Genomic DNA, 17,473 nt, shown 5'->3' on the forward strand with positions numbered 1-17,473 from the left:
TATATATATATATTAATATAATTTATTTTTAGAACATTGCAAACACTCACTCACGCCTTAGGACGTCCAGGACAAGTAAGTGAAGTATCCAATGCCATTGCGTTTCTTGCAAGCGAGCACAGCAGCTTTATTACTGTGCTTCGTTACCAGTTGATGGAGGCAGACATGCCATGTGCCCACGATGAAGTATTATAGAACAAATAATATAAATACTATACATTCTATATATACTACTACCTCCGCACTTCAAATAGATATAAATAATTATTAGTTGCTGTTGATATCCCTAAAATGTATATGGTTTAATGTGTTAAATATATTTTTGTATTTATATAAATAAAGTAAAAGCAAATCGTATTTACCTAAAGACATTTTTCTCAATTTGACGTTATCAAATTAATCCATGGTTTTTACATCATCATGTCCTGTAAATTAATATTCCTTCGATATTAAACTCAAGACATATGTATTAATCTCAAGTCATTACTTATCAAAGGGTCTTACATAATATTTATATATATATATATATATATTATATATATAAACAGTCCATTATTTTTTATATAGATATAATATATTCATATATTTCTTTGGTTACAACAGATACATTCATTTTCGCTTACACATATAACCCTTAAATGAAGAAATACTGCTTTTTAATTTTCTAATTGTTAATTTGTTTAACTTACTTTATATTTATATTTATATATAGTGTGTGTTTGTGTGTGTATAAAAACTCCATAAAAATAATAGACATCAACCCATTTTATAATAGTAGGTACAGATAATATAAATACTTATGATATTAATAACCATTGGATTTATACAAAGCAATATATATATATATATATATATATATATATTTATAAATCAGATTAAATAAACCTAAATATTACCATTAACATTTATCAAACAATTACATAACATTTCGTTTCAATTTCCAATTTCTGATTTTCACACCTTAGCAGTACTACGAGAGCTAATATAGTTAATAATTAATATATAAATATATTTGTACAAAATATTATTTATTAAGAACATTGGTCTGCACTCGTTGAAAAATTCATACCACCAAATTTTGGAAAGCACAAGGATTTTTCATATCGATAATATGTTAGTTAATATTATTCTATACAATATTGATGAAAGAATAAGCGAATTTGCAAAATATAAAATTAATACTTTTGCTGGTGGTGAAAGTATTGTTTTTTGTTGATTTTCATAAGTATATTTCTTTTGAAGGTTTAGAAGATTTTTCAAAGACTCTAGAAGATCCTTCCAAGACTCAAAGATTTCCCAGAATCTAGAAAGATCATTCAAGACTGACTTTAAAGACTCCAGAAGATCTTCAAAAGCTCTACAAGATCCTGAAAGACTCTCCAAAGATTTCCCATTTCCCAAATCTAGAAAGATCCTCCAAGACTCTAAAAGATCTTCCAAGACCCTAGAAGATCCTCCAAGGTTCAAGAAGATCTTTAAGACTCCAAAAGATCTTCAAAAACTCTACAAGATCCTAAAAGACTCTCCAAAGATTCCCAAGAATCTAGAAAGATCCTCCAAGACTCTAAAAGATCTTCAAGACCCTAGAAATCCTCTAAGATTCAAGAAGATCTTTAAAGACTCCAAAAGATCTTCAAAAACTCTACAAGATCCTAAAAGACTCTCAAAAAATTTCCCAAGAATCTAGAAAGATTCTCCAAGACTCTAAAGATCCTCCAAGACCCTAGAAGATCCTCCAAGGTTCAAAAAGATCTTTAAAGACTCCAAAAGATCTTCAAAACTCTACAAAGATCCTAAAAGACTCTCAAAAAAATTCCCAAGAATCTAGAAAGATCCTCCAAGACTCTAGAAGACCTTCCAAGACCCTAGAAGATCCTCCAAGCTTCAAGAAGACTTTAAAAGACCCCAGAAGGTCTTCACAATCTACAAGATCCTACAAGACTCTCAAAAAATTTCCCAAGAATCCTCCAAGCTCAGAGATTTTTGAGACTCCAGAAGATCTTTAAAAACTTAAAAGGTCCTCCAAGACTCTAAAAAATCTCCATGCCAGTCTCAAGACTCTAGGAATCTAAAAGATTCTCCAAGACTCTAAGACATCCCTCCTAGGCTCTAAAAAACCTCTAAGACTCTAGTAGATCTTCCAAGGCTTTAAAAGACTCTCCAAGACTTTTAAAAAGATTCAAAATTCTAAAAGAACCTCCAGAACTCTAGAAGATCATTCAAGACTCTCAGCATACTCCAAGACTCAAAAATCCTCAAGACTCTTGAAGAACCTCTAAGACTCTCAACAGATTCCTCCAAAACTTTTAAAGAACCTCCAAGACTCTAGAAAAAATTCCAAACTCTAGAAATCCTACAAGACTCTAGAAGATCCTATAAGATTCCATAAAATACTCCAAGACTTTTGAAAACCTCCAAGGCTCTAGAAAAAAGCTCCAAAACTCTAAAAGATCCTACAAGATTCTAGAAGAACCTCCAAGAATCTAGAAGAAACTCCAAGACTTTAGAAAAAAAAACTCCAAGACTATAGAAGATCCTACAAGACTCTAAATATCCTACAAGATTCCCTAAGATACTCCAAGACTTTTGAAAAACCTCCAAGACTCTTAGAGATCCTACAAGATTCTAGAAGAACCTCCAAGACTCTAGAAAAACCTCCAAGACTTCAGAAGAAACTACAAGACTCTAGAAGATTCCCTAAGATAATCCAAGGCTTTTGAAGAATTTTCAAGACTTTAAAAAAACTTCAGAACTCTAGAATATCCTACAAGACTTTTGAAGATTTTCCAAGACCCTCATATGATCCTTGAAAACTCCAGAAAATTTTCAAAGACCCTCAAAAATTCCACAAAGACTTTCAAAAGATCCTCCAAAACACCCAAAAGATCCTCCAAGACTCTCAGAAACTCTCAAAAATTCTGAAAACATTCTAAAATTTTACAAGACTCTTAAAGATTCTTCAAAGACACCAAAAATGCTCAAATATAAAAAATTTCAAGACTCAAAAATCGTTCAAGGCTCTGAATCACAGAGATCCCATGGGACTAAAAAATTTTGCAAGATTCTGAAAGAATTCTTCTTGATTCTCGAATCATTCTTCAATATTTTCAACTGATGCTTCAACGCTCTGAAAGACCCTGAAAGACTATTAAACTTTCTTCAAGATTTTCTTTAAAAAAATCTTTATAAAGATTCTTCAAGGGCCTCCTCAAGAGATCTTCCAAGACCTTCGAAGACTCTGATTAGTTGTTGATATCGAATCGATTAATGATACCACCAACTGTATCACTGTATATTTATATATACTATAAAGGGCAGCTATACAAAATTATATAGTTTATAGTTATAGTACAGCTTATAGCAGCATTTAACATAAAGAATAAATCGGTAGAACTTTGGAAAAATTGAAGAAAAAATAACACAGTTTAAATAACTTAGTTTTTCCTCAATTTTTATAAAAGATCATATTTATTCTTTGAAATAAAATCGCTTCAACGAGTTATGATAAACATTGCTTGAAAATGATAAAAGCATTTGCAACTTTAAATATATATATATATATATATATATATATATATATATATATATAACTAATTCCTATTATAAATACTTATAATTTTATATACATTTAGCTATTTGTGCGTACTTACATTTAAGCAACTAAAATACTATATAAACAGAGCAATAACCATAAGAGTATAATAACTTATAATAAAATATATATATTGAATAAAAATTTAATGTTGAACAAACAAACATTTTAAAAAAAGTATATAACTTAAGTTTATAATTACAAACTAGAATATATTAATAATTTATTTACATTACTTGTCGATTTTAGTAAAATCAATAGGCAGTATTGAATTGAAAAAAATTAATACAATTTGGCCTAGTTGGAGGAATAAATAACAAATGTGTAATTGAAACATTACTTGTAATGTTATTAACGTAGACTTAGGAGCCAATTCTGCGGTAAAATAGCCGCGTCTAATTATTTGCTGTGCGATCAGGCGTATTTTACATATAAAACCATATGTTATAAATTAAGGTGACCATACGCCTGGTTTGGCTGGGATTTCCACCTTGTGTCCCGGGTTTTTCTAAAAGCATTATTTGTAAACGATTTAGATCTTTTGTCCCGGATCGTCCCGACTTTTCGAAAATTAATAGTAAATCAACAAAAATTATGAAAACATTTTTTTTTCAAAATAATTATGAAGAAAATTGAATAGAATTTTATACAAGGCTCGAAAGCTAAAAAAGTTAGATCGAAAAAAAATAAGATAGTTCTTATTAAAAGTCCGCAACAATTCTGATGAAAATGAATTGAAATAAAAAACTATTTTTTTGTTGTATCCTTAAATAAAATTTGTTATTTCTCTGTCCCGGATTAGAATAGCCAAAAATTGCCGTCCCGGTTTTAATTTAAAAAAAAATACGGTCATCTTATATAAATGCGTATCACGAAGATGCAGTTATCATAACATTCTTCCTTGCTTTGTTTATGTGTAAAATACGCCTGATCGCACGGCAAATAGATAGACATTTTCTTAAGATAAAATAATAATATAGCGTTGCTATAACAACGCAGGATTGGTGCCTTATATTATCTGGGCCTTGCATAAAAAAATTTAAATAAATAAATAAATTTGCTTTAACAGATTCTTCTGAAATGTAAAAATTCATCTGTTAAAACTGTGACTGTCTAAAATCTTGTCGATATCAGAAAAAAGTTAAATCTTCAGTAACTTATGTAAGGCCAGTAATATAAATCTATGTAAATATATATATTTATATATGTATATATATATATATATAATATATATACATAATAATATATATATAATAGACAAATTTTTGATTTTTCAATAATTTGATTTATGTTTCAATCCGAACAATTAATAAAAAAAAAATCCGTTTTTTGCATATGCTTATTTACGATGTTTCGGAACCGTATATATTCCATCATCAGGTTTTACTGTCAAAAACAAATTATTTGAAACAATATTAATAAATAAATCATTTGATGATTACAGACGATAAAGGACACATCGATAGATAACAGAATGTTTAAAAATGTATAAGTGAATAATTAACTATGTGCCTTGTGTAAAATTTAAAAAATGGTGAAACAAATATTATTTATTCGCATCACTAAATTTTTTTTAACATAAAACCCTTATAATGAAACGTATCCAGTTCCGAAACGTCGCAATTAAACATCTACTAAAAATTAATTGTTTTGTATTCTTTAGATTAATCTTAGGATTAAAGACATAAATCAATTTACTGAAAAATCCAAGATTCATCTATTATGTATATATATAAATATATATATATATATATTAGGGTGATCCTTAAAATGGTCATTTTCGAATTTTCTTGCTCCCAAGGACTCAAATGGTTCCAAATTGATAAAAGAAATTCTCTTGAGGTTTTAGCTCTTAATATTAACATTTAGATAGTCCGCAATTCAATTAATAGCTTTTAAGTTTATTTTTAATGTTTTTTCAGATGTAATTTAGCAAACAAATGAATGAATAAAATTCATTCATTTGTCGCTAAGTTATACCTAAAACATTTTTTTTTAATTTTCAAAATTTTTTTCATGCTCTTTCCATACGAAGTTTGATTGAATTGCGCTGTATCTAAACGATAATATTAAGAGCTGAAACTTTCAGAGAATTGTTTTTTTATCTATTTGGACCATTTGAGCCCCTGGGAGCAAGAAAATTCGAAAATGACCATTCTAAGGAACACAATAATATATATATATATATATATATATATATACACCTAAGTCTGTTTTTACACGGTTTTGATATAACACGGTTTGAAAATTGAATATTTTTAATTTTTTTACACGATTTTATTCCATTTAGCACGATTTGAAATTTTATGTACTTAAATTTTTTTTGTCAAATTTAATTTTTGCGAAGTAATGTTCATATCACAAAAAAGTATTTATGAAAGAAAAAAGTCTGAAACCATCGATAGTATCGATAGTTTGCGAACACTAGCTTAAAGATTTAAGTGAATCCCCCTTTAGCGCGTACAAACAATTTTTACTGGTCAAAGCAAATGTGAATAGCACTAATTTAGGGAAACCTTAAAATTGAATAACCTATTTTTTTCGTTCACAACATAGTTTTTTAGTTCCTGAACTTGCCATACATTTAATTTATATTACTTTTAAGATTAGAGTGCATATCTTTTTTATCATTACTTACTATACTTGTGAAAATAAGCATTATTTGATTTAATAAAATAAACATAAATTCTTGTTTTTAAAAATTCTTTTTTCACTAATTTTAATAGGTTTTAGAGATTAGGAACGAATCACCCATTTTTGTATAAGATCTATGTCTTTTTTTACACGTTTTTTTTTACACGGCTTCTTCTGGAACCAATCTACCCTGTAAAACAGACTTAGGTGTATATATATACACACATATATCCATATATATCTGTGTCATTTATCCCTACGTATCTTTTCCCTTAGGCTTCGTCGTCGGCGTCGTTATTCGAGTTGGGGCTGTTCAGATTGACCGCAGTAGGGCCCGAGGTGTGCCTGAGGCTGCTGAGGGCGCTCAAAAGGCGGCTGTTGGCGGCGTCGAGGGCCGCTATTTGCTGTCCCTGGGCGTCTATAACGCGCTGCTTGTGCGACAGGGCCAGGGACATCTTCATTTGTTCGCGTTTGCGCTCCTCTTCGACACTCAACATCCTAGAAGGTAAATGATACGATGATAAATGATAAATGATAAATAATCTAGTCGTAAGTGGCATTTTGCCTTAAGGGGGTATTCTACTGTAGAATTTTGAAAAAATCGAAAAATTGTTTTTTTCATATTTTCAAAGTTTAGTTATTCAAAAATATGTCATTAAAAGGATTATTCAAAATTACTATAATTTCCTGAGTTATAGCCGTTTTAGTGACGTGGCCTCGGTTCGGGTCCGACTTGTCTCAAAACTTTGAACGCGTTTTTCTCGGAACTACTTTTTTCGAGCTGGCGGTTCTCTATACATCTCTTTATCGTATGAACCTTGCCCAAAACTATAACTTTTCATTTAGTATTTTTAAAAAATTCGGACTTGTTAAAAAAACATGAAAAAAAATATTTTTTTTTTTTAACTGCCGCCATTCAAACAAAAATTTTCGTATGAACATATCCAAGTTCATACGATAGCGGCATCTATAATAATTAAGAATCCATCTATTTTTTATGTTTCAAATCACCAGGAGGGTTGGAATCATGCACGCCAGGACACCCTCTTTTTTTTGAGCCACCACTTTGACTGCTCATAACTTTGTGAATTTTAATTTTTTTTTTCTAATAATTTTTTTGTGTGATAATAAAATATCAATAAACAAATGATAAAAAAATCGATGGTAAAAATATTATTTGTTTCCTTTATACAGCGCTTCAAAAACCGGGCGAAATTCATACCTCTACAGTAGAATACCCCCTTAAGGGGCACAACTAGTTAACCGCCTAAAAAAGGTGATTTTTGGGAATTTATATTAAACTAGTTGGTTTGGTATTTAGCCTTGAGGCAAGTTACATGAGCTTTCCGATATGTGTAAATAATCGACTTATTAATAAAAAATAATTTAATTGATGATTGATTAGAAGTATTCCGAGTGGATTTATTACACATAATTGAAAACGAACGAACACTTTGACTCGGAGTATTTTCCAATAGCAAATTTTCAAAAATCACCAGTTTTTATAATTGAACCAGTTTCCATAGGACTTTAATGGTTTAGTATGTTCATTAAAACCAAGTACTCTATCGTTATACCAAGTAAATCGTCTAATTAACTTCCCGTAGGGCAAGTTATAGTAATCGAAAAAAAATCGAAAATGAAAATTTTTATATATCTTTACGTTTCAAAGGTTTCTGAACATTTTGGCATACCTTAGAAAAAATGGATGTATGTGTGTGTGTGTGTGTGTGTGTGTATGTATGTACGTGTGTGTATGTATGTGCGGATACAAATTTTCGTCGACGATTTCGGGAACACGGATCAACCGATTTGAATAATTCAAAAAACATTCGATTCGTATTGATAAGGAGACGTGCTGATTAGTTTTTGGCAAAGGCAGGTCTAGCCGTTTCGAAGATCCGGGGCAAAAAGTGCCGAAAACGGTAACTCAGTTTTTAAGAGAACGAATCGTCCGATTTTAATAATTCAAAAAATATTTTACTTATATTGCCAAGGTGAAGAACTAGTCAAATTTCATAAAGGCAGGTCTAGCGGTTTCGGAGATATAATGAAAAAGTAAAAAAAATGCCATTTGGCGGTCAAAAATGATCATTAGACATATGCACATCAAATTATCAGATATTTTAGAGATTTTAATAATAAGTATAAATTTGGTTTACATTCCTATGGGTTCCGTACCAACCGTTTACGCATTAGACGGCGACTTTGATATTTCGTCTTTATGCAGTTAAAGCAGTACGATTGCTTTGAAAAAAAGTTTAGATCTTCCAAAATATGTCAAAATAAAGAAAAGATTATTTTTTCAAAAAAAAAAATTAAAAAAAAAGTCCAATTTATAGTTTTTTTTCAAAAATGTTAATTGTCTTTAAAAAAAAAAAATTTGGTACGGGAAGTTCCAGCAATTTGCCTTAAGGCACGATGCCTTAATTGCCTTAAGACAGAATTCCACTTACAGCTAGTTTTAATTTTTTTTGAAAATGTTTGTTTTTTTTTAAAAAAAGTCAGTTAAATAATAAATACACGTGATATCTTACTATACCCCTCCAAGCTAAGCACAGTATAAGTGAAAATGCCGAAGAGAATTATTTGCAAATGCGTTTAGACTGTGACTATGTGGGAGCAGTTTTTCACTTTTTGTGTAAATATTTTTTTTGAAATTGAATTCGAAATGAAATGACCATTGTTAATGTTCTGGAGATATTTTGATTTATGATTTATGATTTACATTTGATTTGCTGAGATATATAACAAGATAGCAAAAATAATGAAATTTACAGTATTTGTAATAATATATTTGAAAACGTTTAAAATTTCACGAATATTTCATTACGGTACTAGAAGTTCCAGCAATTTGCCTTAAGGCACGATGCCATACACCACAAGTATTATTTTTCTATCCTACCTGGCAATGATACTCTTCATTTTATTATCATCGGACACAGTATACTGCTGGTGTCCGTTCTTCCCACTCCTCTGCAACTTGGCTTGCAACCTGTCGATAGTCCTCTGCAACCTTGCGATCTCCATTTCGCACTGCTCCACAGTCCTGTTCGATCTCTGCGAACACTCAGACCTCGACTGAATCTCTGACTCACTGGAACTATCAGTCTCCACCAACCTTCTCGATAACTTCTTCTGCAAACTGCCTGAACAATGGACAACATCTGCCGATTGATAGGCACTATCTGGATTCATATTCTCACTATCGTAGTTCAGATGATGGTTTGTTACGTGCTGGTCATCGTAGGTGGATTTGTTTTTGTAACCGTGGGAGCACTCGTAGTTTTGTTCATCGAAGTTTAGGTTGAGTTTGTTTAAATAGCCTCGGTTGCAGTCGTTGTTGTACCCAGTTCCGTTTTTGTATCCTTGTTGATCAAAATACTGCAAGCGTTTGTTCGAAGAGTTTTGTAAACTTGTATTGGAGTACGAGTGGCTTAAGTTGGAATTTGGGTAGTACAAACTGTTGTTCGAATGCGAATGTTGCAAAGGGATACCGATAGTTTGGTGCACCGGACTGGATTTATTATCATAATTCCTGTGGTACTCGTAGTTTTCCATACCCATAATCCGGTGAATTTATTTTATCCAAAGATCTCTTAAACTTATTGGCTAAATAATTTTGTTCGTTCTCAACACTTGCTAAATCTTTAACATTCCTATCGATCTCGTACCTGTGTTCATCGATTCTTTTCTCATCAGACATACGATTGTTCCGGTAAGACAATCCAGGATTCGTCCTGGGTATCCTTAAATTCCTCCTCATCACCGGACTGGGAGTGTCTAAAGGTGAACTAATATAATTAGCAGGTCTTTGTAAATTTTCTTCGGAACTTGAAGGCGTTAAGGAATTTTCAATCAACTTTTTGGAGTTCTTGTTTTGAAAATCCATGTGGTACACAGGATTTTCAAACGCTAAAGCCATGTTATTATTACCACCATTGTCCTGTCCAGATTTGTTATCAGTTTTCATTTTAATCTTAATGGGATTAATCAAATCTGTCGGGCTTGAACTTTGACTTTGGGTAGTAATACTTTGGTAACCAGAACTGCACACATTCGACAACTGTCCGATGGATATGTTGGATCCTTTATTCTGCACATGATTTTGTGCAACGTTATTAGCATTATTAACCAAATCTACATTCTGTTCATCAGCATACGCAAACAAGTCTGATAACTCGTCCAAATTGGCAGTGTTTTTAACATTACAATTAATCCTGTCGTTATCAAAAACATTCAACCGGTCACTCACCAAACTCGCTTGCGAATTTGTACGCAACTTGCTATGTTTAGGAGTCGGACTCTTCCTCACAAAAGCACTAGAAGTCTCCAAACCGATAGGAATCAAATTACCTTCATTTGGGTTATCGCAGATTTCAACCGTACAAATTTGATTGTAAGTATTTCGAGGCAGAGTGGCAGCACGTACTCCCAAATTTGGTGACTTTTTAGGATAATTGAACACTCTGGTTGGTGATGGTTGCTGAGTTATAGGTGGATCATCGGCAGTGACGTTGTTTATTTCGGTGCTGCTTGTTACCAAGCTGTTTTGGACACAGTTGCTTGTCGGGGTTATGATTGTCGATGGAGATTTTTGTAATTTGGCTTCGGTTAAGGAGACGTTGGAGACTGGCATTGTGTTTTGGACTGTGGGATCGTTGAACCTGAGAGGAGATAAACAAAAACATATATTAGGAATAAGATTCAAAAATAAACTAATAGCTTAAATTTTTGAAGTAAAACTTCTTTAGGCGCGACATGGGTGTAAATCCGTGCAAATGCAACGGAAATTGTTACGCCGACGTGAAGTGAGAGTCATTCGCTCTCGATGATATGATTTCTATACGGGTCGATTCTGATGCGTAACTTTATACGTGCGTACGTCACCGAAAGCGTGCTTTATACGTGCATACGTCACCGAAAGCGTGAAGCATATTGTTCATCTTAAGGTTAAATAGTGGTATAATTCATGAGTTTATAAAAATGTCTAGATCGGAAGAATATTTTATCCCGTCCCCCATAAATAAATGTAGTGCAAATAATGAAAAACCTGTCCCGGGTAAGGAACGTAAGTTTATTGAAGCAATTTGTATTATTCGAGTTTTTCGAGGTTACTATATAATACCTTTGGGGTTATTACTAAAATGGATTTTTTTTTGTAGGCAAGACAGATACTACAGATACTCAAAGAATAAAATTGTATCGGCAGCGAAATAGTCAAAACAAACAAGCAGTTAATAAACGTATGTTAATTTCAATTACATGAAATTCTACAAACACAATTACATGATATGTGAAATTGTGAAAACAATATTTCTTCATTGGAAATTTAGAGAAAGCTTACATGTTTCTCTTTTATGATGGCTATGGAGACTGATTTATTATAATAGTAATTAATAGTGATTATAAATATTGATGCAGGTTCAAAGCCTCTTACAAACTCTGAAAGATCAAGATTACATTGTCAAATAAAACAAACTGCAGGAAAATACATCGGTTACTGCTTACGCTACAACTATTCACATTTAAACATATTATTCTATTATCTTTTTAGATGAAAGTACTGCTGTAACTTTTTCTGATACACCAACTACATCACGTCAATTGCAAATGGACATGCAAATGGACAATTTGAAATATTTGGACAAATTATAAATGTGCCTGTTGACGTTAATAATATGGTTAATTTATTACCTCGTAATATTGATGATGATCATTGCATTAACGTTCACGTAAAAAAGCAAATGATTCATAGATCAAGCTATGTGCAGGGCTGGATAAATAAAACAAATATAAAAGTATGGCTTCAATTTTTTAGGCAAAACAGTTAATACAGCTGTTCAAAGAATGAGATTATATCGCCAGCGAAAAAGTAAAAAAAAAATACGAGCAGTCAATGAATGAATGTTAATTTTAATTACATGAAGTTCCTCAAACACAATTATTACAGGATGAGTGAAGTTGCAAAAACAATATTTGTTTAGGCGTTGTTTAACATAATCCACTAGGTGAACGAATATTATAGAGTTTATTAATCAGCAATTACTTTAAACTGATCATGTCATATTTCAAGTATGATTTTGATTACATTATTGTTTGTGAATATTATGCATATTTTTAATGCAATTATAAATATATAATTTATAATTTATCATTATATAAATGTGTATAATGATTGACGACACTAATAAGTGTGTGCATCGCGAGTGATTACCATATTACTAATAAACATTATTCAAAATTGTCATATGTTGTATTTATTTTTACTTAGATGCCATCTTGTACAGTAACAAACATGTTTAACTTCAATCGCGTGTGATTCTTACGCGCACTCTTTTTTTTTATCAATTATTAAGTAAAATATCTAACAAGGAGAATCTCGTGTATATGTGTGTACAATTTTAATGTAACTATTCATATTTCAAATTACCAGACAAGAAAGAAAACCTGATTGAGTATATTTTCTATTTATTACCTGAATATATTATCCGTGATAACCATAGATCCTCTGCTGTCCCTGATCTGTTGCTCGGGCTTATAAACAAGTGCATCGAGTATCCTTTTCAATTCTTGCAAATCTTGCTGTTTATTAGGAGGAACTTTGGGCAAACTTTCTAACAGAAGACCCTGAAGCAACGACAATTGTTTTCCTCTATCGATGTGTCCACTCCACTGAGTCGTTGTAGATGAACACGATGATATCGTATTTGTGTGATCTGGCTGTGGAGGCACAGGAGCCTAAGAGATAGAAAAACAATTGAAATCAATAATAAAACTAGCTGTAAGTGGAATTCTGTCTTAAGGCAATTAGGGCATCGTGCCTTAAGGCAAATTGCTGGAACTTCCCGTACCAAAAATTATTATTTTTTTAAAAACGATTAACATTTTTGAAAAGAATTTACTTTGAAAAAAATAAGATTTTTGACAAACAATTAGACAAAAAATTCCTTTTTTTTGAAAAAAAATTTTTTTTTAATTTTTTTTTTTAATTTTTTTTTAAATTTTTTTTTTAAATTTTTTTTTTAATTTTTTTTTTAATTTTTTTTTTTTTTTTGAAAAAAAATGTTTTCTTTATTTGGACATATTTTGGAAATTCTGAACTTTTTTTTCAAAGCAATCGTAGTGCTTTAACTGCATAAAGACGAAGTATCAAACCGCGTAAGCGCCGCGTCGACGTCTAACGCGTAAACATTGGTACGGAACCCATAGGAATGTAAACCAAAATTATACTTATTGTTAAAATCTATAAAATATCTGATAATTTGATGTGCATATGTCTAATGATCATTTTTGACCGCCAAATGGCATTTTTTTTACTTTTTTCATCAAATCTCTGAAACCGTTAGACCTACCTCCATGAAAATTTGATCGGTTCTTCACTTTGTCAATACAAGTAAAATGTTTTTTGAATTATTAAAATCGGACGCTCCGTTCTCTTAAAAACTGAGTTACCGTTTTCGGCACTTTTTGCCCCGTATCTCCGGAACGGCTAGACCTGCCTTCTCCAAAAACTAATCAGCACGTCTCCTTATCAATACGGATCGAATGTTTTTTGAATTATTCAAATCGGTTGATCGGTGTTCCCGAAATCGTCGACGAAAATTTGTATCCGCACATACATACACACACGCACATACATACACACACGCACATACATACACACATACACAAACACCACACATACATCCATTTTTTCTAAGGTATGCCAAAATATTCAGAAACCTCTGAAACGTAAAAGATATATTAAAAATTTTTCATTTTCGATTTTTATGCAATTACTATAACTTGCCCTACGGGAATTAATACGAATAATTATTTTCAAAGTTACTTAATCCAGATAAACTATTATTTTTTAGTTCTACTAATTAAAATTAAATAATTTTGTTTACTATCTATAAAGTTGAACAATAAATAAATTAAGTCAAATACTGATCTAAATTACACTAAATTGCGGATAAATTACAGAATGTTCGAGCAAAAATTTATTTTCTATATAAAAATCGAAAAACCGGTTAAAAACGGTTTTTTAGTAAAATTAAAATTCGAAAAACCGGTTTTCTGAAATGTCGGTTTTTGTATAAACCCTAGTATAATTGATATTATGTATTTTATCATTATTACCGATATCCTGTATAAGAAACTCCTTCATATGAGGGGCTCTTGTAGCAGAAAGTCGTTCAAAAATTCCATAAAACCTTCTTCCTTGAAAACTTTGTGAAATTAGCCAACGTCTGCAAAGTCTTTGCGACGAGTGTCAAATTTCTGGCTGCTCTGTCATCAGGATATTCTGAAATAGATTTATCGATTTGATGAAAATTGTAAAAATTAAATCAGGGGGCGTCCATTAATCACGTGAAACGATTTCCAAGAATTTTTAAAAAATAAAATACCCCCGCTTCCTCAACCAACATTATGTGATTTGCAGTACCAAGAATAGATTGTAAAAAATTTGAAATTTTCTTTTAACTAGTTGGTTGGTATTTAGCCTTGAGGCAAGTACATGAACTTCCCGATATGTGTAAATAATCGACTTAATAAAAAAAAGGTTGTAAATAATATACTTCTCAATCCTACTTAAAAAAACGATAATAATTTTAGCAAAGTTTGACGAATTTTTAAAATTAAACTACTTGTCGTAAGGCCGTAATATTACAGTAAGTTCTATAAGACCATGATGTATACCGACAAAAAAAGTTCCATGAAAATCGGCTTAATTTTTTTTTCAACGGTTAATTACAAGAAAACGGCTCGGTAGAATTTCACCTAAAATTAATCAGTACCATTCCCAACTAATATCTTTCGAACAGTTTTTGATTTTTTAAAATCGGTTCGGTAGGATGAGCTTAAATGTGGACGAAAATTTAACACTTTTTTTCAAATTACAAAGAAACGGCTTGGCAGATCGTCACACAAACTGACAAACAATAGTCCTCATCGAGATACTTCGAATAGCTTTTAAATTTTTGAAATCGGTTCAGGCGTTTTTTGAGAAAACGCGATTTACGGCAAACAATCTATTGGTGCACACGCACACACACACATACTTTTTCCAAATTTGGTCTCATTCGATTCAGAATGGCTTGAAACGTCGAGAAAACATAAAATTAGCGAATCGGATTTTTTGATGAAAACATAAACTTCTCCTTCGGGAAGTTAAAAATTTCGATTTTTTTCTACATTGAGGTAAGGGGGCGTCCATTAATCACGTGATCACCTTTTAGGATTTTGGATCTCCCCTTCCCTTTGGTGATATCCAAAATTACCCCCTCCTGGTGAAAAATTGTAATTTTTTTTTTTATTTTTTTTTTAAATGTTAGGAATTTTTTTAATTTGGGTAAAAAATAAATACACATGATATATCTTACTATATCATTCCCTTCCCTAGCTGAAATTTCGTGATTTTTTTACAATATTATTACAATATTATATTGTAATTTTCTTACCATTTGTTGATGTTGAACAAACTAGGCGACAATATAGCTGGACATAAGAATCTCAAAAATAAATCGAAGCTGCGATCAGATTGTGTCAGCCATGTCTTGTCGGTTTAATTGTGCAAGCCTGCAAACACTAATCAAAATTTTTAGTAGCTAAAATAAACATTCTTCATTTAAGACCAAAAATTTGTTTTAAGTATATGTCCATTACAATTTTTTCTTACCTTCGTCTAAAAGTAGCAAAGCATTCCCGAATCTGCAAAGGAAATGCCTCATGACTATGTTTCACCGAAGTCCAAACACTGCTGACGGCTTCTCTCAAAGCATTTTGATTCTTCAGCAATTGCGTTGAATTCGGGGACACTCCACCTCTTGCAGGATCCACTTCGCAGTCACAAGTTGCACTCGATGCTAAAATTGCTCGTACTGGTGGACCTAGGGTGTCCTAGAAAAAAAAAGAGTGCGCGTAAGGATCACACGCGATTGAAGTAAAACTTATTTGCTACTGTATAAAGTAGCAAGTTTAAGTTGAGTAAAAATAAATACATCATATAAAAATTTTGAATAATGTTTATTAGTAATACGGTGGTAACACTCGTGATGCACACATTTATTAGTGTCGTCAATCATTATACACATTTATATAATGATAAATTATAAATTATATATTTATGATTGCATTAAATATGACATGATCGTTTTAAAGTAATGGCTGATTAATAAATTCTATAATATTCATTCACACAGTGGATTATGTTAAACAACGCCTAAACAAATATGGTTTTTGCAAATTAACTCATCCTGTAACAATTGTGTTTGAAAAACTTCATGTAATTAAAATTAACACACATTCATTTACTGTTTGTATTTTTTTACTTTTTCGCTGACGATAAAATCTCATTCCTTGAGATTTAATATCCGTCTTGCCTAACAAATTGAAGCCATACTTTTATATTTGTTTTGAATAGGTGAAATTAACCTTTCAGATACAGTATCTAGTTTAGGTAGATAATTTGGTATAGGTGAAAATACAAACCCGTTAAATTTACACAAAGTGGGAATTTTACCCGAATTTAATATCTTTCGACAAGTTTGACATCCGACCTGATTATTTGGATCAATATTCAAAAAACATTATTAAGAATTTGTTTTTGAGCATCATTTGATATTTCTAAGTCACTTTGAAGCCAAAGTCGATCACACACAAAACATACATCCAAAAGCTATCATTTCCTACGCGGCGCAGATTTTTCCTTAGTTTCATTATTTATTTGCGATCATTTGCACTACAATTATTTATGGGGGACGGAATAAAATATTCTTCCGATCCTGACATTTTTATTAACTCACGAATTATACTGCTAACCCATGTCGCGTCTAAAGAAGTTTTTACACCCATGTCGCGCCTAAAGAAGTTTTACTTCAAAAATAGTAATAGTAATAAATAGTCAGTAATAATAATATTAATGGGTGGTACTGCCTTAAGAGAGGCTCGTGATCTGAGTTAAACTCTGCCCTATTAAAAACATATTTTTCATCTATATTTTTCTAAGAATGTGTTCTGTTAATTACCTGTAAGTATTGTTCGCCTGTAAGTTTCAAAAATGCTTCCATAGCTTTGGTTGCCAAAGAATTTCCTCGAAAAGTCAATCGTTGATCACCCACCCTTAATAATCGAGAGATACTACATCTGCTAAAAGGGGTCCGGCTTGTTCCTAAAGACTGCATCAATAAAACCATTGATGAAGCAATGTCTTCTTTGGCTTTCACACCTGGTAACAGAAAAGACACAATTTAATAAATTGTC

At 31.5% G+C, this 17,473-nt stretch overlaps 1 pseudogene; it reads right to left on the reverse strand.

Annotated features, from left to right (window-relative positions):
• Positions 1-6,498: 6,498 nt before the first annotated feature.
• The window catches only part of LOC113372275, a 12,351-nt pseudogene continuing 1,376 nt past the window's right edge, over positions 6,499-17,473 (reverse strand).

The sequence above is a fragment of the Ctenocephalides felis genome, unplaced genomic scaffold, assembly GCF_003426905.1.
Source record: "Ctenocephalides felis isolate EL2017-DRISC unplaced genomic scaffold, ASM342690v1 CF-g0.4_SCAFFOLD_00845, whole genome shotgun sequence".
NCBI lineage: Eukaryota > Metazoa > Arthropoda > Insecta > Siphonaptera > Pulicidae > Ctenocephalides > Ctenocephalides felis.